Source organism: Nelumbo lutea, chromosome 3 (assembly GCF_056320005.1).
Source record: "Nelumbo lutea isolate HS-2025 chromosome 3, American lotus-T2T, whole genome shotgun sequence".
Classification (NCBI taxonomy): domain Eukaryota; kingdom Viridiplantae; phylum Streptophyta; class Magnoliopsida; order Proteales; family Nelumbonaceae; genus Nelumbo; species Nelumbo lutea.
In genome coordinates this window covers 101,867,572-101,883,364 of record NC_142686.1, presented here as the reverse complement: position 1 = coordinate 101,883,364, position 15,793 = coordinate 101,867,572, and the positions used below count along the sequence as shown (strand labels likewise).

General features: G+C 42.1%; 1 long non-coding RNA gene across 2 annotated transcripts; it reads right to left on the bottom strand.

Annotated features, from left to right (window-relative positions):
• Positions 1-6,068: 6,068 nt before the first annotated feature.
• Positions 6,069-7,451, bottom strand: LOC148867226 (uncharacterized). Of its 2 annotated transcripts, XR_016110548.1 has the most exons (3): positions 7,269-7,398; positions 6,997-7,178; positions 6,069-6,279 (listed from the first exon to the last, which is right to left on the bottom strand). It is a non-coding gene; the product is annotated as an uncharacterized LOC148867226 (long non-coding RNA). The 2 variants fall into 2 exon arrangements; XR_016110547.1 differs by lacking the exon at positions 6,069-6,279 and having other exon boundaries at positions 6,907-7,095; positions 7,269-7,451.
• Positions 7,452-15,793: the final 8,342 nt, after the last annotated feature.

Genomic DNA, 15,793 nt, shown 5'->3' with positions numbered 1-15,793 from the left:
TCGGGCCCAGAAAATAAAGATGGAGAGGTCCTACACAAGGCTACAAACACTTAGACTCTTCCGACTTGAGAAGAAAATTGGATCGATGCTTACAAGCTCATCGAATTAATCATTCCAGGCGAAAAGGAGCAATCTTCTCCCTCTGCCGAGTTACTTTCAACTCGGAAGTGGGGACAATTGATGAGGGTGGATTTGCACTCCAATGACATCGTGACACATGGCATCTCGGAACAACTGGGTGACATCTGAAACCACTTAGGCAACAACTTAGCCAAGATGATGGTGTCCCGAACTGGTGACCTAGCACAGGCGCCGAGCTGGCGGCCTAGCACAGGCGCCGACCTGGCGACCTGGCATAGGCGCTAACGTGGCGACCTAGCACAGGCGCAGACCTGGCGACCTGGCATTGACGTTGACTTGGCGACCAGCCTTTATGCCGAACTAGCGACCTCAACCACAACTCAGGTTGGATAGAAGCACCTCGTCCAGGGCTGGCCTGCAGCACCTCACCACTGGCCGAAGTGACCTCGACGCTAGGAGCGACCTCCCTCGAGGTCGTGTCGGCATGACTGAGGTCCAGGTGGTGACCTGCGAGACGTGCTTGCCGACAAATTTGGCATGCATATCCCAACACTCCCACGACCCTTGGAAGTTGGCCCACGTATTGAACGTTCTGGAAGGTGGTCAACATGCATGGCAGTTGCCTCCGGGAATCTCGAACCACTTAGACGACCTCACAAAAATCTAGGATACGGTGCGTGAAGCCCATGCCAAACAATGCCTATATAAAGGCACCAACCCCAATGACATGGGGGGGAAAGTAAGCATATTCTACCTCTCATACTTTATGATTTTTTAGCTTGCAGTCTACTATGAGAGTACTGAAATAAGCATCGGATCGACCTTGCCGGGTTAGCCACCCTGGGTCTCTAAATAATTACGAAACTCAACAATCAATCCAACTCGCCACCAGTCAGCTCGGCACCTAGCCTACCCCTAGCTCGGCCTGGTCAGCTCGACACCTAGTCCACTCCCAGCTTGGCTTGGTCAGCTCGGCATCCAAGTCCTCACCCAGCAAAATTCTCCACTTCGGCCTCTGAGCCATCAGCCACTTGGAAGCAGACCGAATGACGAGGTACTTAGCACAAAAAATTGATTCATCAATTGGCGTCGTCTATGGGAAACGCTACAAAAAGCTAAGTTCTCATCTTTCGAAAGGCTAAGTCCTCTTCTTCTAGAAAGCTAAGTTCTCACCTTTTAGAAACTAAAGCTCTCACTTTCTAACTTTCATTTTTTATGAACTCAAAGACTAAGCAGGAAGTGGCCAACAGACTAAGCAGCTCTGCCGACTTTATTTCAACTCGGACGAAGCCTCATTAATCCTCTTCGCGAGGTACCCTTTACAAGATGAGCTCTTCGTGGCTTCCGTAGGATTTGATAGCCAACGGATTGCATGGACGCCGTTGCCAGTCGAGCCTTCGAGGGCTCACACGCGAGCTGGTGACCTAAAGTCAGTAGTGTTGCCCCCATAGGTCAATCTCCTTGTAGCTTTTTGTAGGAATGGGTGACTGGCGTCACTAACAAGGCTGATGCAGCGCAACCATAACACCAAAGTGCCGAACTAATAAAAGACCTCGGCACCACATAAGACTCAGTCACCTCTTCAGCATGGGCAAAACCAAGGGTAAGGAGAGTGGATTGCGAGTCGCTCCCAGAGCCTAAAGGCTAAAGTGCCGAACTAATAAAAGACCTCAACACCACATAAGACCCAATGGCCTCTTCGGCATGGGCAAAATCAAGGGTAAAGAGAGTGGACTATGAGTCGCTCCCAGAGCCTAAGGGCCTAAAATACTGAGCTGACAAAAGACTTTGGCACCACGTGAGACCCAGTCGCCTCTTTTGCGTGGACAAAACATAAAGCAGTTCGCATTCAACACGATAAAACAAAGACTAGTTCAATCTCAGCACCATGATGGATGCAAACTTGATTTCTTCATAACCGACCTCCACCTCGGTTGTAGGCTCCGCATCAAACTCATTGGCTGGGACCAGTTTGAAGGACGCTATGTCGAAGTCTACCTAGGTGGAGCGACCTGATAGACTAGCCACACAGAACCCCCTCTTAAGAACGACATGAGGAGCTTCACTCTTGAGGTACTTAGACGGATCGCAGAACCTCTTGATGGTCACATCCCTAATAAGGTAGATGTCCTCGAGGTACTTGCTCCACCTCTCATCGACTAGATGAATTCGCTCTCGGGCCCCGAAAATAAAGATGGCGAGGTCCTGCACAAGGCTACAAACACTTGGACTCTTCCGACTTAAGAAGCAAATTGGATCGATGCTTACAAGCTCATCGAATTAATCATTCCAGGCCAAAAAGAGCAATCTACTCCCTCTGCCGAGTTACTTTCAGCTCGGGAGTAGGGGCAATTGATGATGGTGGATTTGGCCCTCCAATGACATCGTGACACGTGGCATCTTGGAACAACTGGATGACATCCGAAACCACTTAAGCAACAACTTAGCCAAGATGATGGTGTCCCGAACTGGTGACTTGGCACAGGCGCCTAGCTGGCGGCCTGGCACAGGCGCCGACCTAGCGACCTGGCATAGGTGCCGACCTGGCGACCTAGCACAGGTGCCTACCTGGCTACCTGGCATAGGCGCAAACCTGGCGACATGGCACTGACGCTGACCTAGCGACTAGCCTTTATGCCGAAGTAGTGGCCTCAACCACAACTCAGGTCGGCTACAAGCACCTCGTCCAGGGCTGGCCTGCATCACCTCGTCATTGGCTGAAGTGACCTCGACGCAAGGCGCGACCTCCCTCGAGGGCGTGTCGGCATGATTGAGGTCCAGGTGGTGAACCGTGAGATGTGCTCGCCGACAAATTTGGCACGCATATCCCAACACTCCCACGATCCTTGGAAGTTGGCCCACGTATTGAACGTTCCAGAAGGTGGTCAACGTGCATGGCGATTGCCTCCGGGAATCTCGAACCACTTAGATGACCTCACAAAAATCTCGGATACGGTGCATGAAGCCCATGCCAAACAATGCCTATATAAAGGCACCAACCCCAATGACTTGGGGGGGCAAGTAAGCATATTCTAGCTCTCATACTTTATGATTTTTTAGCTCGCAGTCTACTATGAGAGTACTGTCTTAAGCATCGGAGCGACCTTGCCGGGTTAGCCAACCCGGGTCCTCTAGCATTGATTCATTGCTGGTCTCTAAAGAATTCTGAAGCTCAACAATCAATCCAGCTCGCTACTAGTCAGCTCGGCACCAAGCCTGCCCCCAGTTCGGCATGGTCAGCTCGGCACCTAGCCTGCCCCCAGTTCCCAGCCGTTGGATAAACTTGGGGAGTTTATCCTGCCAAGGCTAACACTGATGTGTTGCTAAAGAAGTTGGGGTAGCTTGTCTCAGCTGTTAGGGTGAGACCCAAAGCACATACATTGTGTGTTTGGATGACACAGTAAACCCAAACCATTTTTCAGTTATGCCGTGTACCTTGGAGATTGATGGGCAAAATAGGAAAGTTACACATAACTCGTGACTTGATTATGGTATTGCACTAGGTGTTGGATCGGGCTGCCTTTGATATGTCAATTAGTGGGATCCATCAATGGTCAAAACTTGGGTATGTTGGGATGGTCTAAGAATTCACCAGAGTGGGTGATCATAGTGATAGGATCAACCCCTTTTTCAAACAAAGTGAATGATAGGGTTTACACTCTCTCTGATGGAAACATAAACTACTAGTAGTGAATTTCAAGTATGTTTGAAATATGATTTTGCAATATATATATGTACACACACACACACACACACACACACACACACACACACACACACACACACATATATATATATATATATTAATGCTTTATGAAAAATGTTTGCTAAAGGTTTTAATTCTCGGATTCATCAAAGTAAAGAGTGACATTGCACCTTGTAGCCAGGGGAGAGGTTCTTCCTTGTCGAGTAGTGTTGTGATCGTTATGGGCCGAGAGGTTAAGTGTGAGAGACCACTATAGGACTGATTACCTGATGAGCTTTATTTTACTTAAGTCCATTATCATTGGGTCTTCATAGGATGGCTGAATTCAAATATCATTTAGTATAAATGCTGGGCCCATATTGAGCCCATGGTGATGTGCTGAGGGGTTCACTGTGTTTAGTAGTGAATTGGACCAAGAGTTTTCATAGAGGCTAAGTCAAACCCATGTAGACTTGTGTAAAATTATTGTGGGGTCCCACACCATACAAATCTGGCCTAATTTGGCCATGCAACACCCTTGGGTCGTGAGTTTTATAGTTGATGGGCCTAAGGCACATAATTAATATGATTAATTAAGCTAGCACATGGGGTGAATTTGGGTATGGAGCACCTAATCTTATAAGAAGATAAGGTATATATCTAATTAGAGTCCAGATCTGAGGTATATCCAAATAGTTGGATATCAGTTTTGTAGAAAACTATGTTGAACCGGCTTTAGGTACACACTACGCCATCTTCAATGGAAGCTGATTTTATGACTGATTTGGGTGTGAACTTCCTCCTTGGGATTTGTGTTTATGGCATCTATATCAGGTACACATCTCCCTCTTTGTTTGGTTTCAACTCTAGTGTTGTTTAGTGTAAGATCAATTCAGAAAAAATACAGTTTTTCAAACACATAGGGTATTCGATTCCCATAAAGATTAGGAAATTTTTGAAAATTTTCCCAGCCATCTAGTATGGTTTAGCCATTCATAAGATGGATGGCAACCCTTTCAATAGTGGTATCAGAGCACTAGGTTCAGCTCTTGGACTAAACCAAACCGGATTTGAACTTAAACTCAAATAGACAAAAACTATTCTAACCGGTTTGAGCAGTTAGTAGAAACCTTCAAGATATATATATTCTGATATATTATAGAATTATTCTATTATGGATTCTTGAATTCTTGGGTTGAAAGTGTGATGGAGATCGAACTCTTGATGGTGGTAAGATCGGTGCACACCAAATTTATTAATTTGATTGTTTGGTTTGTAATTAATTATTTTTCTTTCTTAGAATGAATGTATTAGTTTTTTTTTGTAAGAAATAGAAATGAACATTTTTCTATTTTCCTATATTGGAGAAATCGCTGAAGCGTGCAGAGAAAACAAAGATTATAGATGGCGATCAATCTGTAAATTGCAGTTTCATAGGGATGCAGTTTTTGTCCGGATTGGATTCGAACCATCACACTATCAGCCTTAGCCATTATTTCTAATCATCTGTTATTTATTTGCTGATATGATTGTGAATCATAACTGAGAATTTTAGATCATTACCTATGTGAATTGATGCATGTTTTGGACACCAAACCCTAGGTTGACTTAACCTAATTTTGGTCCAATCTTGTTGGGTTGAACCTATTGTTCTTGGGGTATGATCACAACCCCTTGGGTCACTGTTTAAGTGACCCAAAATCAATGTAGGCCAGGGGTTTGATATTCCATTGCATGGACCAATTTGGCCCATAGTTGAAAAACCCTTTTACATTATATTAAAGTAAGACTAGTCCATTTCAGCATGGACTACTATATGGGTCGAACTGTTTTTTACAGTTTAGCCCATATACAATGGCAAAATTATTAGATAATTTGGTCAATTAATGGGCTGATCATGTGTTAATCTAAATGTATTTGGGTTTTATAAAATTTAAATTGATTTAAATTAATTATGAATGTATATATGATGTGTTGAATGGATGTGATTTGCTCATGGTCATAAGTGCTTGACCCATGTATTGACTCATGTGCCTCTCTACGAACATCATGACTGAATGCACATCATTGCCATGATGCCCATGGATCCTTGCATGATCTCTTTCTTTAATGGGCCCCCTCAATAACTTCCTCCTAAAGAGGAACCTTGCAGGAACCCTAGCCTATTAAGGGCCTATTTGGTAGTAACGTTTGACCCCTTGTAGAGTGCATTATCACCTTCTAGAGGGCATAATATACGATGCTACAACTGCACTTTAACAAACACACATGGATGCACTTTGCAACATAATCTGACAGATGGTCTTGTTGGCCCAATTACACAAGTGTGTTCATTGCTAGGTAGTGACAATTAACAATCTTAATGTCAATTACTTACATATTTAAATATATGAAAAGACTCAACTTACTTGTAACTCTATCAGTTAATTGCACCATTGAATCCACACCCGAAACAACACTTGCGTGATGTTTTGCTCAATCGATATGATTTTGCAAGCGACATCTACTGCCATCTGCATGTATCGGGACGTGGGGATGAGATGTCCTAGAAAACATCCTCTAACCTATCCTACATTGTATGCGGATCCATGCAACAAAAACCGACTTTAAGTGGAAGTTGGGTAACAATTTCCCATTTGGAGAACTATTGTGATTGAGTAGGCATCGTCTGCTAATGTCCACACATATTAGGCCATGAGGATGAGACTGATGATGGATGGCTAGTTTTTTTTTTATTTTCTCTCTTTCTCTTCTTTGTTAGAAAACGAGCCGGAGAACACTTTGCTCCTTGTTGAACTGTAAAATCTAAAAAATAGAGTATAATAGGGACTCTTTTTCTCTAGTTACAATTGTTTCAACAGATAGATGGCTAGTGTGTGTGTATAGGGTTCTATTTGTAGAGCCCGAACCACCTAAAGAGGGGCCTTCTTTCATGGTTAAGGAACTGTAAAACCAAAAGCTCCATCAACCTTTGTTTTACAAACCATTGGATATAAAACAATATACTCCCTTTCTCTCAGTGGGAACCTTAGGTGGGTTTCTAGAATAGCTTGCCATTTCAGCAACTAGTTCTAGATACTATTGGGTCTCAGTTGCTAATTCATCTCAAGCTATAAGTTCTAACACAATCCACTACCAAATTCCAAGGTAAAGAAAAATTCAAATCCAACTGATATGTTCGACAATTTTAGAAAAAAAAATTGAAACTAATTAGCAAACATTTGAATTACCTCGATGGTCATTCACAAAAGTTCACACTTTTGCCTCCTTATCCGACTACATTTCCGGAGAAGAATACCCAACAAAGGAGTTCAGTCGATTTTTCGAAGCTGAAGACAAAACGGGAGTGAGCACAGATGCACAGATTGGGTATATTTACCACCGGTGTGCGCCGGTGGAGAGCGATGGCTTACTGTCAGTCCACAATGAACAGTTCCTTTCAATTGAGGAATATACTGTGATAGTGAGGGAAGAGCTCGAGAGAGAAAATGGGATCACTTACAGTGCGTAGGGGCAATATGAGGTGGCGTTACCCAGGGGAGTCAGCCGTGCGGGAATATTTCCGCTCCGTTTAAGAGTGTGAGTGCAAAGCTATGGATGGTCTACTCCATTCAGTGAGGAAGAGAGTGTGCAGGGGAAAGAGGGAAGGATGAGAGCAGTTCAAGTTTCGTAGGTACATTTTGGTACTTTCTCATTAAGGTTGAGGTGGCGTTACATAGGGACAATTTTTCTGCAGTGCCACCATTAATTTCCCTGTTTTACCCCACCTAGTGGGTGTCTACCCTCTCAGGGTGGGTTTTTTAGATTGAAAATGGGTTTTAGGGATGAGGGTAGGTTTTGGGATTTTAACCAATACGGGTATGGGTTGGATAGGTATTAGGCTAAACATAACTCTCCCCCACTTGCACTTTTTGAAGGTATATGAACTTATGTATTAAATGTTTAACTTAATAATATTTTGAATTTTATGTGAAGGATAATTGATAGTTTATATGTTTTTTTTACATGTTTTAATCAAATAATTGGAAATATTGATGTTCGTTCATGTTATTTTTACTTGTTTATTGTTTATATATAACAAGAAATAATAGGAAATTAGATGTAGGTTCTGTACCCAACTTGTCAACCCAACCAATCAACTCTCAAATTAATGTAGGAAGGGAAAGATCAAGGAAGGTTTTACAATTTCATCTGCTGGGAGGGATTAAATTTTGAAAATCCAACCTGCTACAGGTTTTGGGAGGGTACAAGTTGGGAGGTCTAACGATGTGCCACTTTGGTCCCTAAACTTTAAAATGCGACAATTCAGCACCCAAACTTTAAAACGTGCCAATTTAGTATCTATTGTTAATCAACCTGTTAACCAGCCGTTAAGTGGCATTTGAAAAGACACAATGCCCTTTTAGTGTTATCTAATTTTCTTTGTCAACCATCTAAACATTGATAAAAAATGAACAATCCCAAATCCTTGCTTTTTCTAATAAAGAAAGTTGGGGTCACTAGAATGCCCACTAAGGCATGACCCCAACTTTCTTGAATAGAAGAAGCAAGGACTTTGGGACTGTTCATTTTTTTGTCAACATTTGGATGGTTAATAAAAAAATTAGATAACACGTGAAGGGCATTTGTGTCTTTTCAAGTGTCACTTAACAACTGGTTAACGGAAGGTACTAGATTGACACATTATGAAAGTTTGGGTACTGAATTATCACATTTTAAAATTCAAGGACCAAAGTGACATTAAACCCAAAGTATAAGATACAAATGGGGAATTTTCCCTAAAATTTAGAAAATCCTCCCCAAACCACCCTTTTCCATCCGTATCTAGAACCATGAATTGTCGGTTCTAGGATTTGTTATATCTAGCACCATGAATTGTTGGCTCTAGAACAAGCCACAATCTAAAAGAAAGCATGTTCAATGTATTGTATTTCCGGAACCAATTAGAACAAACTCACTGTAGAACTAAGCACACCCCCCCCCCCCCTTGGAACAATCAAATGCAACCTTAGGTCCTTTATGGTTCAATTCTCTTTCTTGTTCATTCTTTCCAATAATAAAGTTTTAGAATGGGCAAAAATTAGTAGAAATGGGCAGAATGAAAAGAAAAATGTTGTTACAAATCAAATTATTTTTTTTTCAAAAACAAAATGAGTTCTTCTTGTATGGAAGAATGAATAAATTATGAATGCATTTGGTTATAGTTTAATTTTCATTCATTTTTTTTATCAATCAAAATAATAATATAGGTAAATATAGAATACTCATTAGCAAAAACATACAAACCCACACCAACAAAACACAGATCAATACCCACATCAATAAGATAAAATATATAAAAAAAGATAAGAAATTAGAAAAACTTTTGAATTTGGTTGCATAGAGAAAATATAAAAGAAATTTTATAGGAAGTAATTAGAACCTATTTAAAACTAATTAAAATGTAAATAGTTTGCTAAATGGAGTAAGCAGTTATGCAAAGGAAGAAAAAAGTTTGGAAATCCCAAATAGACATGAATTTTGAAAATTGTAAAATTAATAACATGAAGTACAAAATGTCTAATAATTTCATCAAATTGATAATATTTTATTCAATAAAATTAATATATTAAAAAAACTCATAGAATATAGGAAAACATCATACAGTTGTGCTTCATATTTCTCATTGGCAAATGACCAACGATCAACTGTCTATCGTCCACTATTATCGTGAAAACGTAGGTCAACAGACAGTTGATCGCTGGTCATCTGCCAATAAAAGTCTGACCGCTAACATAGAGATTCTTTGAAAGTTTGAAAAATAAAAATGAACGCAATGGAGAACAAATATTTTTTGTGTTGCATTACCTCAACTTTTATAATATGGACTCAAGGCAAGAATTTTCTAATCAAATACTTAGTAATTCTTTCTTGCCCATAATGAATAAGAATTGAAAGACCGAGGCCCGTGGCAGAAAACCAAACATGGCTTTAGAATAAATAGCTGACCATGACCATAGAATTCAGCTTCAAGGACTCATTTTGGTGACCATGGTATTAAATTATTAGTGCCAATATTGTTTAGAGGTGGTAACTAAGTGGGTTTGGGAAGGGTTTTGTAAATTCTAGAATCTAGACCCTATTGGCCTCCCTAAACCTCCCATCCCATACATATTATCAAAACCCATAGCAGGTTGGATTTTGAGAATCCTAACCCTCTCCGTGCATAAAAACATTAAACCCTCCCCAACCATACCCTCACCATATCTAGTTTCCTATTATTTCTTGTTTGATAAAGACTTGTAAATATACAAACTGTCAATTATTGTTCACATAAAATTTAAATTCTTATTAAATTTAACACCTAATATATAAAGTTCATATGCTTTTCAACAATATATAGGTTGAGGAGGGTTCAAGTTTAGCCTAATACGATACCCTTATAGAATCCCAAAACTCGTCCCCACCCTAAAATCCGTCCTTCAAACAAAAAGAAAAAAAAAAAAACACCCCATGAGAACTGATAGAGGTGGTGCCCACTAGGTAGGGTAGAAATTGCCATCCCTAGTATTGTTCTCCATTCAAAGGTTCTGACTCTGTGAAAAGGCAGGAGACTTGAGTGGTCCATGTCATGTGGACCTATGGTTTGCTGGGTGGCACATAACCAATTAAAAACAAACAACAAATGGATAGAACCACCTGAATTGATTCATGAATTCTGTGAAACCAATTAATGAAATGGGGTCGTGGGATCTCTCATCTCTGGATGCTTCAATGAGTCCAAATACCCTTAATTTAGCCTTTCTCTATTGGGGTCAGTATGTACTTTGGCAAGGGTCATCCATCCCGGCCCCAAGCAGCTCAGCATCAATTGGACCAACTTGGGAGGGGCTACTATGGATTACAGCAGTTCTCTCAATAAATAGTATTTGTCCGTGCCCTTGGATAAGGGTTCATGAATAATCTAAAAACAATTAAGTCCATGTACCGGATTCATGAATGCAGCAGCTCAATGACCTCGCCAGCCAAACAAACCAGACAAATAAATCCAGGCAAAAGGAATTGACGATTGAGAGCCCAAATTCAAATTGCAAAACTGGAAAAAAAAATGGTTTAGAATAGCAGCTCTATGGTCTCTGTATCCTATTCAACAAGGTAAAATGATGGTTTCACTTTCACTCCCTTGAAAATTTTGAAATGAAGAGGCATGAGAGGGATTTTTTTGTGAGCTCCATTATTACTTGTTATTTCAGCCATGTTTTTTTGTACTTGTGCAAAATTTCAGCAGCCTAAAACACTCTTTATTTATGCTCTAACAATCTACCACTCTTTATTTATGCTATCTAATAATGCATGAGTTGAAGAATGTTATATGAGAGCAAATGAGAACAAAGATATATTACATTTCTTTTATGTTTATTAATTACTATGTTTATCTTTGATGAAAAATTTAGGATTCATTTGGCTTCAGCCAATGCATTAGGGTCTGTTTCGCGGGAGGATTGAAGTGATTGGTTGATCTGCTTTCACTAAGAAGCCTGGATCTCTCGAAAGCCAAAATCATGCATATACCCTAAGAGCTAGCATGACATCCAGCTGTACATCGTGAATATCTCTTATATATTAAATTTATGGAGAGATATTCCCAATGTGCAATTGGATGACACGCTATAAGGGTGTTTATTGGATTTATTCTTTAGGCTGCGTTTAAAAAGAGTACAAATACAAATTTATAGAGTACAAAACAAAAATGCCTGGTTCATGTGAGTGCAAAGTGGTTCAATATTTATACACCCACTTTGCATTCAGTTCATTTGTTTTGAACGATGCAAATAATAATACAATTTTTGTGGAGTTTGGCCCTTTCATCAATACAAATACAACTGGGTCTGCTACCCAATGGTGTTCCAACTACTTCCACCATTAAACAAATATAAAAAAATAATAGACTATTAAACAAATATAAAAAATAAAAGATTAATTAATAAATTATAAAAAATAAAAATGTAGAAAATTTTATTAGAAACTCCAGAAAAATAAAAAATAGAAAATAAAACTTTTTCTATTCTGCTTCTTGGCATGAAAATGCAAATGCTGGAACTTGCAAAAGCTCGAGTCTGAGCGCCAGTCCTCAAAGAAGAAATTGGAGCACTTCTTAAGGAAACTTGCAAATGTTTCCTTTATTCATTTATTGAGCCTTTGCGAATGTTCTGCTGGACACATCATGCAACAATTTAACAAGCCCAAGGAAGTTTAGCTTCCCATCGTTTGCCTTATCCAATCATGAAGAACAGCATGAACTGGGACAGAGGGGCTAAGCCAAAGTTCCTGAAACAATAGTTTCTAGAATAGAAAGATCAATCAATTTTTTTTTTTGTGGAGGATAAAACCAAATAAACTGAACTATATAACCAAAAAATGGAATAAAAAAAGAAGACGGTTTTCCTGCTTATTGTTGATTTTGCCCATTCCATTTGGAGAGCATATTGTTGAAACCTACCATGCTTCAAATCCATGTTAGAACTCTTTTCCAGGAGTCCAGTCTTGGCTCCATGTAAGTTGAACTTCAATAGAACTCCTTTCCAAGATAAGTTGAGCTTTAAAGATCTTTAATTACCACTACAGTGATGGCAACAAGGTGGTGTCCGAGTATTGGATCTGCCCTAGTCAAGGTGTAATCTAGGATATACTTAGCAATAATAGAACCATGATCCCTCTTCATATTACGTAACATATTATATAATAGAACCATTCATGGTACATGATCCCCCAGAAAGAAATTTGTCCTAGTCCATTGATCAATTTGTCACCAACATGGTGTTGTCTGATCTGATGTGTTCTGAATCGAGAATGCAGTTAGATAGTCCTATTAACTGAACGAGGCCAAGGTGGAAGGATGAAGCTATACACCGAGGTTTGCAATCATAGGAAGAGTCAAAAGCCCAAGGAGTTATTCCCTAGGTAGGCACTCTGACGCTCAAGTTAGTGAGTGGTAAAGAGATTGGTCAAGACGAACCAAGGTATGTGGGTTGGTTGAGACTGAGGTAAATGCTAGAAGGGTGAGTTCTCAGTCCCAAAGTCCCTTACCTTGAGCGTGTCGTACCTATTTATAGCTAAAGGTTTGTGTTCTGATCGGATTGGATGTCCGGGGTTGTTGGGATGAGGATGTCCACCAAGGTCTTCGGGGGGTTCCCTCTTCCTCAATGGAGTTTTCTTCCTTGTCCGTGTGGGACACTCCTTCCTAGTTGTGCTCTCCCATTACACGGTTGATGTTGACGTGGCCTAAAGGGAGTGAGCATGAAGTCCGCCATGTGGTGCCCTTAAGCTAGCTTGGCAACCACCTAAACACCACTCCCCCAATTCCAAAGTCGAGGAGTGTAGTACTCGGCCATGGCTGGAAAGAAGAGTCCTAGGTCCTCAATTGAGGAAGTCTACTATCCTTGAGACTGGTTTGATCGGCAGATTGGGCAGTTCGATGTTCGTGCCATTTCCTTTACAAGTTAGTAAATGCATCATTTCATCTTCCTGAGGTGTACGCATGTGCAAAGTGCGGTAGGAGTCCTACGTCGTTGATCTGGATTGATCTGAACCATTGGTTGCCTTTATATAAAGGGAGGTGGCCAACCATTTTACTTTGTCATTTTGGGAAAAAGTGATCATAGGAGCTCAGTGGGTGTTTCAGGTGTTCTACAGTGTTACTCTTCAATAAGGTGTCTTCATCTTCCTTCCCATCTTTTTGTTCTTCCCCTTCTTCATCCAACTCTTGTATGTTGGGTGGTGAGTCTGAGCCGAGGTCTCACCCCGAGGCCATTGCGCTCATGGTTCATGAGATTGACACCCATGGGGCTGAGGTAAAAGGGCCTGAGGGCAAGGGTACCGCGGAGAAGGAGGCCGAGGTCCTTCGGGAGGCCGAAGTTAGAGAAACTGACCAGACCTGAGTTAGATGTAGAGGTGGTGTATGAAGAGGGGCCCGACGCTTCTGTGTAATTCGGTAACCACTTCACTTCTTCTCCATGTAGTTTAACACCTCGAGACTTGGCCCGAATTAAAGTCCTTTACTATATCCCCTAAGAGTTTGTGTTGAGATGTCCTAGCATAGGTGAGAGGTTCACCCCGACTCGATCGGGTGAGATTTGTATTTATGAGCACAGCCTGATAGTCGGGTTGAGGTTCCCTTTGAGCGCGAGAATTGCAATGGTGCTGAGGAGGTACCACATCCAATCAATCCAGCTTATGCCTAACTCCTTTAGGTACCTAGTCGGCTTTCTCTACTACTATACGGTTCACAATGTGGACATTGCCCTATCGGCTCGGTAGAGCAATAAGGTGCTCGTTGGAGCCCCCTCCTTCGTGAAACACTAGAAGGAGGGGTTCCTCTTCGTATGTTGCCCAGGGGCTAGTCGTTCCTACTCGAGCTGTCAATCCCGAAGACCAAGGTGAAGGCATCGACCGAGGCAGAGCTTTCTAGGAAGGAGTTGGTGACCATCAGGCAGATAGTGAGGGTAGATGTATAGGAGTACACATGTTCGCAATGTTGATCCATGTCGGGCTAATGAAGCCCTCAACTAGTTTGTCCTTGCTTTGTATATATATATTGCTTCATCTCTTTAGCCTTGACTAACTATTCTTTCTTTGGCAGATATGGTTATGGTCGATGAGGAAGAGAGGATGAGGCAGATGCAAGCCCTTATGCAGAGGAGGGCAGCAGCTGTGAGCGTCGGAAAAACAACTCACTTGGGCTGGATTTGGAGTTGCCACCCATCAACTAAGTGAAATGGGGTGATGGGACCTCTAGGATTTACATTGGAAAACAATTTGATTTTGTTATGGGCCCGGGCGTAGGATCTCGCCACAGGGCAGTTTGTGGGGAAAACTCCTTGCCTTCCCTTGCCCTTCCCTTTGCGAGTTGACCCTATGGTGGCGAATTGAGGGGGTGATTTGTTCAAGAGATCACCCTAACTCTCCTAAGCACTTCCTTGATAAAAAATTCAATGTCTTATTCAAAATTCGAAACTCCTTTAAATAGGAGATTACAGGAGGGTTTCCTTCTTGTATTCGGCTAGGGTAGTCCCTCTCTTATCGCAACTTAAACTTCTATTGAAACTCAAACTTCTACTTCTAAGGGGAACACAAAAATAGGGGATAAGGGAAAGGTACAACTGGTGTGGGCCCACCTGGATGAGCTATCGTGTGGGCCCCGATCTACTGTTGGCGCACGTGTCTCACTTTGCTACTGGCGTGTGGTGCGTGCCATTGTTGAGTGTTGTTGTCGTGCGGTGCATGCCACTAGGCGTGCAGCTGGCAGACTGTACCGTGGCACGTTGCCGGGCAGTGCGTGCCGCTAGGCGTGTGGTTGGCAGACTGTACCGCAGTGCGCTGCCCGGGCGGTACGTGCTGCTAGGCACGCTGCTGTGCGCACAGCAGTGCGCGCTGCTGCCTGTGGTTACGACGCAGCATGTTGCTAGGTGTTATGTCCATTACATTACACCCCTCTTGGACAACGAGCTTGTCCTCAAGCTCGAGGTTGGGGTAGGCATTGTGCAGGTCGGTCCAGGGAATCCAAGTGGCGTCCGCTGATGGTAGTCCGTCCCAGTCTACTAGAACCTCGAAGGTGCCCTCATTGATGTGTGACCGAACAAGAGCTCTAGGTTGGAGGATGGGTCTGCCGTCCTTGAGAGGGGGTAGAGGAGGCGCTTACGTTGGTGGAGTCCCTGTAAAAGGCTTTAGTAGGGACACATGGAAGACATCATGGATTTTGTTGTGCTTTGGCAGTTCAAGTTGATAGGCAACCTTCCCGATCTGTCGAAGAACCTTGAAGGGCCCATAGAACCTTGGGGTCAACTTTTGGGGGCTCCGTCGCCTGAGGGAGAGTTGCCGGTAAGGCTGGAACTTTAGCCAAATGAACTGTCTTGGCTGGAAGGTGACTTTGCGGCGGTGCTGATCGTAGGCTATCTTCATGCATGCCTGTGTCTACTGTAACCGTAAGGAGACTTCAGCCAGTAGGGCATCGCGGTCTTGGAGGTTGCGGTCTACTTCTTCCAACCATGT